This window comes from Lactuca virosa, chromosome 5, assembly GCF_052849685.1.
Source record: "Lactuca virosa cultivar CGN04683 chromosome 5, Lactuca_virosa_CGN04683_v6, whole genome shotgun sequence".
Taxonomy (NCBI): Eukaryota; Viridiplantae; Streptophyta; class Magnoliopsida; order Asterales; family Asteraceae; genus Lactuca; species Lactuca virosa.
In genome coordinates, this window is record NC_136430.1 from 58,279,639 (window position 1) to 58,285,638 (window position 6,000).

Genomic DNA, 6,000 nt, shown 5'->3' on the forward strand with positions numbered 1-6,000 from the left:
CCCTTAGTCGTAAGGAGTACTCTGGTCGAAGAGTGAAGTCATTAACCATGACGATCCATTCGCACCTGCCAACACAAATCAAGGAAGCTCAACTGGAAGCCTTGAAACCCAAAAATTCGACAGGTGAAACACTTAGAGGGATGGACAAGAATCTTGAGCTCAAGAGTGACAGAGTACGTTACCTCATGAACCGAATCTGGACACCGAAGTTCGGTGGGTTCAGAGAAATGGTTATGGACGAAGCACACAAGACCCCATACTTCGTGCACCCAGGTTCAGATAAGATGTATCTGGATCTCAAACAACTCTACTGGTGGCCAAACATGAAAGCAGAAATTGCAACCTATGTGGGCAAGTGCTTGACTTGCGCCAAGATCAAAGTAGAACATCAGAAGCCCTCAGGTCTACTCCATCAGCCCGAAATACCTGAGTGGAAGTGGGAGCAGATTTCCATGGACTTCATAACCAAACTACCCAAGACACAGGGTGGTGACGATACTATTTGGGTGATCGTCGACATGTTAACCAAATCTGCCCACTTCTTGCCGATCAAAGAGACCGATAAGATGGAGAAACTAACAAGAACCTACATCCGAGAGATCGTGCGCCTTCATGGAGGGCCGATATCTATCATCTCCGACAGAGACAGTAGATTCACTTCAAGGTTCTGGCAAACGCTACAGAAGGCCTTAGGTACTAAGCTAGATATGAGTACAACCTATCACCCACAAACTGACGGGCAGAGTGAGAGAACGATCCAAACCCTAGAAGACATGTTGCGAGCATGCGTGATCGACTTTGGTAAAGCGTGGGACATCCGCTTACCATTAGTTAAGTTCTCTTATAACAACAGTTATCACACTAGTATCAAGACTGCTCCATTTGAAGCCCTGTACGGCCGCAAGTGCAGATCACCTCTGTGTTGGGCGGAAGTAGGCGACACGCAGTTGGCCAGATGTCTAGTCCCTGATAGCACTCTCACTGGTCCGGAGATCATTAGGGAAACGACTGAAAAGATCGTTCAAATTCGAGAGCGACTGAAAGACTCGAGGGATAGACAAAAGAGCTATGCCGACAAAAGACGAAAACGCTTGGAATTTCAGGTTGGTGATCGCGTTCTACTGAAGGTCTCACCCTGGAAGGGCATGATACGCTTCGGGAAGCGTGGAAAACTAAACCCAAGGTACATTGGACCCTTCGAAATTACTTCAAGGATTGGTCCATTAGCTTATAGACTTCAACTTCCAGTCGAACTTAACAAAGTACACCCGGTGTTTCATATATCTAATTTGAAGAAATGTCTATCCGACGAAATTCTTGTAATTCCACTCGAGGAAATCGAACTAAATGAAAATCTTAACTTTGTGGAAGAACCCATCGAGGTCATGGATAGGGAAATCAAACGAACTAAACAGAGTCGCATACCAATAGTGAAGGTTCGTTGGAATGCTAAGCGAGGACCTGAATTCACTTGGGAGCGAGAAGATCAGATGCAACAAAAGTACCCGCATCTTTTCCCTAGTCCATAAACTTTTACTTTGTAATTAATTTCGGGACGGAATTCCCTCTAACGGGGGGATGATGTAACAACCCGTTATTTTCCGATCAATGTAATGACTAAGAGTGAAATGCTGTAATCTCTTTATGAATTAATAGAATTAGCGTCAAAAATGAAATGTTCAAAAAGCTCAGTTTGAGTATACTAAGTGGTAGATATCATAATAAGGTTTCCAAAAATATAAAGAACACTAAAATCCGAGGTGTACCGAAGGAGTTATGACCAACTGAAGGTCCGTAACAATTCCGGTAAGACGCTATTAAGCGTAAAACGAGAAATTTCAATAAAATACTTTTTAGCCTTAGGTATCTAAATGAAAGTCGTAGATATCGTTAAACCGTGAACGTGCATAAAAAGAACGCCCAAATCTGACTTCGTATGCGGAAGTTATGATTTTTCGAAGTTTCGGACATAGCGGTAGACAGCTAAAAACTCGAAATAGAGATCTGTTCGATTCAGTCGAAGTTCTGCTCGATTCTTGTCTCATCTTCTTCAAACCGCCACTTCAACCAAGTGAGTTCGTACCCCTATCACTACCTTTTTAAATACTTTTTTTTAAATGCTTTTAAGGGGGGGGGGGATACAAGTAAACACACGGCTAGCATCGTGTGAAACGTCAATCTTGGATATACTTTTCATACTGTCGTTTTAACTATCTTATGTAGTCATCATCATGCAAATTATCTCATAACACAACTTTACTCTCTTGGGAAAAACAACATGCTTTATAAATGAAATATGTTTTGTTTATAAGTTTGCATATTATAGAGTAAACATTTCAACTACAACATTGTATATTCACAAGAACATATCAATCTCTATTATGCCTTTGTTAATATCGTTGAAAAGGATAAACATTTCAGAAACAAATACATTCATTTTAATACGGGACTTAATTGAGAATTCGTGAGTCATTCATCTTCAATATACATATTAAGGTACCGCTAGAAGTCCTGTTTATAACCAGAATCTCCCGTCCGGAGAACGTGACCAGTGTGTATAGATCTATACGAGACTAATGATCCCGCGCCCTGACTGTTAGCTACAGTCCCCGGGGTGACAAGTGTCATCTCATTTCGACGCCTGAAGAACGTCGCTACAGGCAAATTATGATAGTACGGTTATGAAAACTCACTGGATAGACAATTATTATGGTATTACGTTTTCACGGGAAAAGTAACAGATGCAGTTCTTTTCACATTCAAATACAAATCTTCTTATAGTTTTGTTTTATAATAAAACTATACATCATTCTTATGAGCATGTCATAGTTGCTTACAGGTTACGGTCTTGGTCATTAGAGACTGCATTTCACTTTTAGGAAAATATAGGATTTTCCTGGTTCAAATACATACAATTTATACAACAATCTTTCATACTCATTTCATACATTTGTTAGAAAATATCGGATTTTCTGGAAAACATACACAAATTTTCGAATGGCATACATTTTCTCAAAACACTACTTATGAACTCACCAACTTTATTGTTGACAATTTTTCTTTGAAATAACTTGTATTCTCAGGAAAACGCTAAACCAGGTAGCAACTACTTTTGAAGACTAACGCGCTGGCGTTAGTAACATATTTTGGATCACCATATTGTATTTGATATTCAAACATGTAACACATACAATCATGTACACTTTTGAAATATATTTATATTATGGTGGTGTGTACTTTCTTTACTATTCAATTGTTATGATACTGAACATGACGTCCTCCGCCCTCGAACGTTTCTGCCGTTCAGGTTTGGGGGTGTGACAGAAATAATCAAGGAAATCGCCACCACCACTACCGTGAGGTGGTGGCTGCTACCTTCTGCCGCCACCAGCCGCCGTGTTGGGCGGAAGTGTGCATTTATGTGTGAATGGGTTATTAATTGAGTTTTTGGACATGTTTTTAACTAGAATCGTAACCACCACCACCAAGAGGTGGTGGCCGCCGTTGACCACTACTACCCGAGGTGGTAGTGGGTGGTGCCCGACTTATGTAAGCCTAATTGACCTAAAAACCTATTCATTTGACTAATTGGCATGCGATTGGGTTGGAAACCCTAATTAGGGTTTAGAAAACCCTAATTTTGGAAATGTGAGTGTTGGATTTATTGGGACCTGTGAATGGACGGTTGGATATGGAATTTTGAATTACGCCCGACCATAGTGTATGTTTGATCTAGTGGGGTGATGGACTTAATGGATTAAGTCCTTAATGGGTTAAGTAAGAACACTTAACCCTAATCGTCATTTTATGTGAAAACCCTAATTTTGCTTGGGTTTTGAGTTGGGCCTTTCTATTGGGCTTTGGTGATTGGGTTATTGATGGGCCATCCAAGAACAAATGTTTGGACTATAATAAATGGTTGGGCCTTAGGCTAAGACTGTAGAGGTTTGGGCTCAATTTGGAAAATTGGGCCATATGTTGGGCCTTGGTTGATTATTGGGCTTTTGGCCTTCAGAGTGTGAGTTTGGGCCCTGGTTTTGAATCAAGATAGGTTGGGAGTAAAGTAACCTTTTACCCTAAGCATGGACTTATGGTTATGTATTGGAATCCAATTATTAATTGGGTGTTGTTTTGATGTTGACAGTTCAGGAATCTGTCAACCAGCAGCTAGAGTTTTATCCGCGGGACTTCGGCAGTGTGAGGTGAGTCTCCTCACCATACCAATGGGTCGAAGGCACCAAGGTCGACCCATTTTGTGTTATGTGGTACACTAGTTGATGTAGTGATATGTGGTATGCTAGTTGGTTATATGCTATGTGATATGATATTTGTTTATGTGATATTTGCATGAAAGACCATGGGGGGAGCCCATGACACTTGGATGTAAGACCATATGGGGGAGCCCATGGATTTTTAGGTAAGGACCATGGGGGGAGCCCATGACACTTGGATGTAAGACCATGTGGGGGAGCCCATGGCTTTTCAGGTAAATACCATGGGGGGAACCCATGACACTTGGATGTAAGACCATGTGGGGGAGCCCATGGATTTCCAGGTAAAGACTATGGGGGGAGCTCATGGCACATAGGTGTAAGACCATGTGGGGTAGCCCATGGCATTCTGGAGTAAGACCCTGGGAGGAGCCCATGACATCTCTATATGTTTATATGCATGACTTGTGTAGTTCATACAGTTTATGTGATTATGTGTGTAAGACCTTGGCGGGTTTCCATGGCATCATTACATGTTCATACGCAAGGCTTATGTGATTGATATGGCTTATGTGATTGATGTGGCTTATGTAGCTTATATGGCTGATATTGTTTATGTGATTATGTGGGGTATGCTCTGGGGAACTCACTAAGCTTCGTGTTTACAGTGTTGTTTATGGTTTCAGGTATCATCGGTTTGGAAAGGAAAGGCCCGGCTTGATCGCAGTGCACACACCCGTGTTCCGCAATATATGATTTTGGGACGAAGTCTGATAAATGTTTTTACTTAAGCATGTTTTTGGAATGTTTGGATTTAGAAGATATCTGTGTTTTGACTATAATAAAAATAAAATTTTTACCCTTGATTTTTGGGTCGTTACAAGTTGGTATCAGAGCCTTGGTTTGAGGGATTCGGACATACTTTCGGGTGTGTCTGAACGCAAACTGAGGACCTGTAAAGTTTTCAAAAAGAAAAATGTTTTCAAGTAAAAAGCTTTCTAAAACAAGAAAAGGTGTGGTGCATGCAATCAGGCGAGCTCATGTAAGTTTCCCTAGAATATCCATATAGGTGATCTGTTATGACTTGATTTATGAATCTGAGAATCACATGATAGTTAGGGCTAGGAGGGTTGCCTTTATATGTTATATGAGCTGGTAGGCTTGCATGCTAGTGCTGAGTAGTCAACGATAGATTAGCCTGATATGTGATGCTTGTAGCCTTGGAGATAATGGATGCTTTGCTGGAATGGGAATGACTATTGGTATCAGTAACTGCTAAGTGTATGCTTTAAAAATTGTATACGGTTAGGATCTTATTGCCTTAGAATAATGTATTTGGCCTTATTTCCTGTTTAGTGTATAATTTGCATGCATAAAGCAGCCGACAATGAGGGTGGATGTGGACAACATGAGTTGTGGTATGTGGGCCGAATGTTCTATGATAGTTCATGGGCCGGAGATTCCCCTAGGGTATGCCTAGGACGAGATTAGTGACAGGAGTTACCTGATTGCTAATTGTATGTGTGGATAGAATTTGTAACACCCATAAAATTTGAGCCAATTTAAAACATTTTAATTCATCCAAAAACCATTAAGTTCATATATCTCGTTTTCAAAATAGTTTAAACATCAGAGTATCCCCCAGAACCCTATCACATAAATCATAAAACATGAGGAGCGGTACGATCACGCCTTCGCTTTGCCACGATCTCCTGAAGTACCTGAAACAATACACTGAAACTGTAAGCCCGAAAGCTTAGTGAGTTACCCCCAAAATACCAACCACACA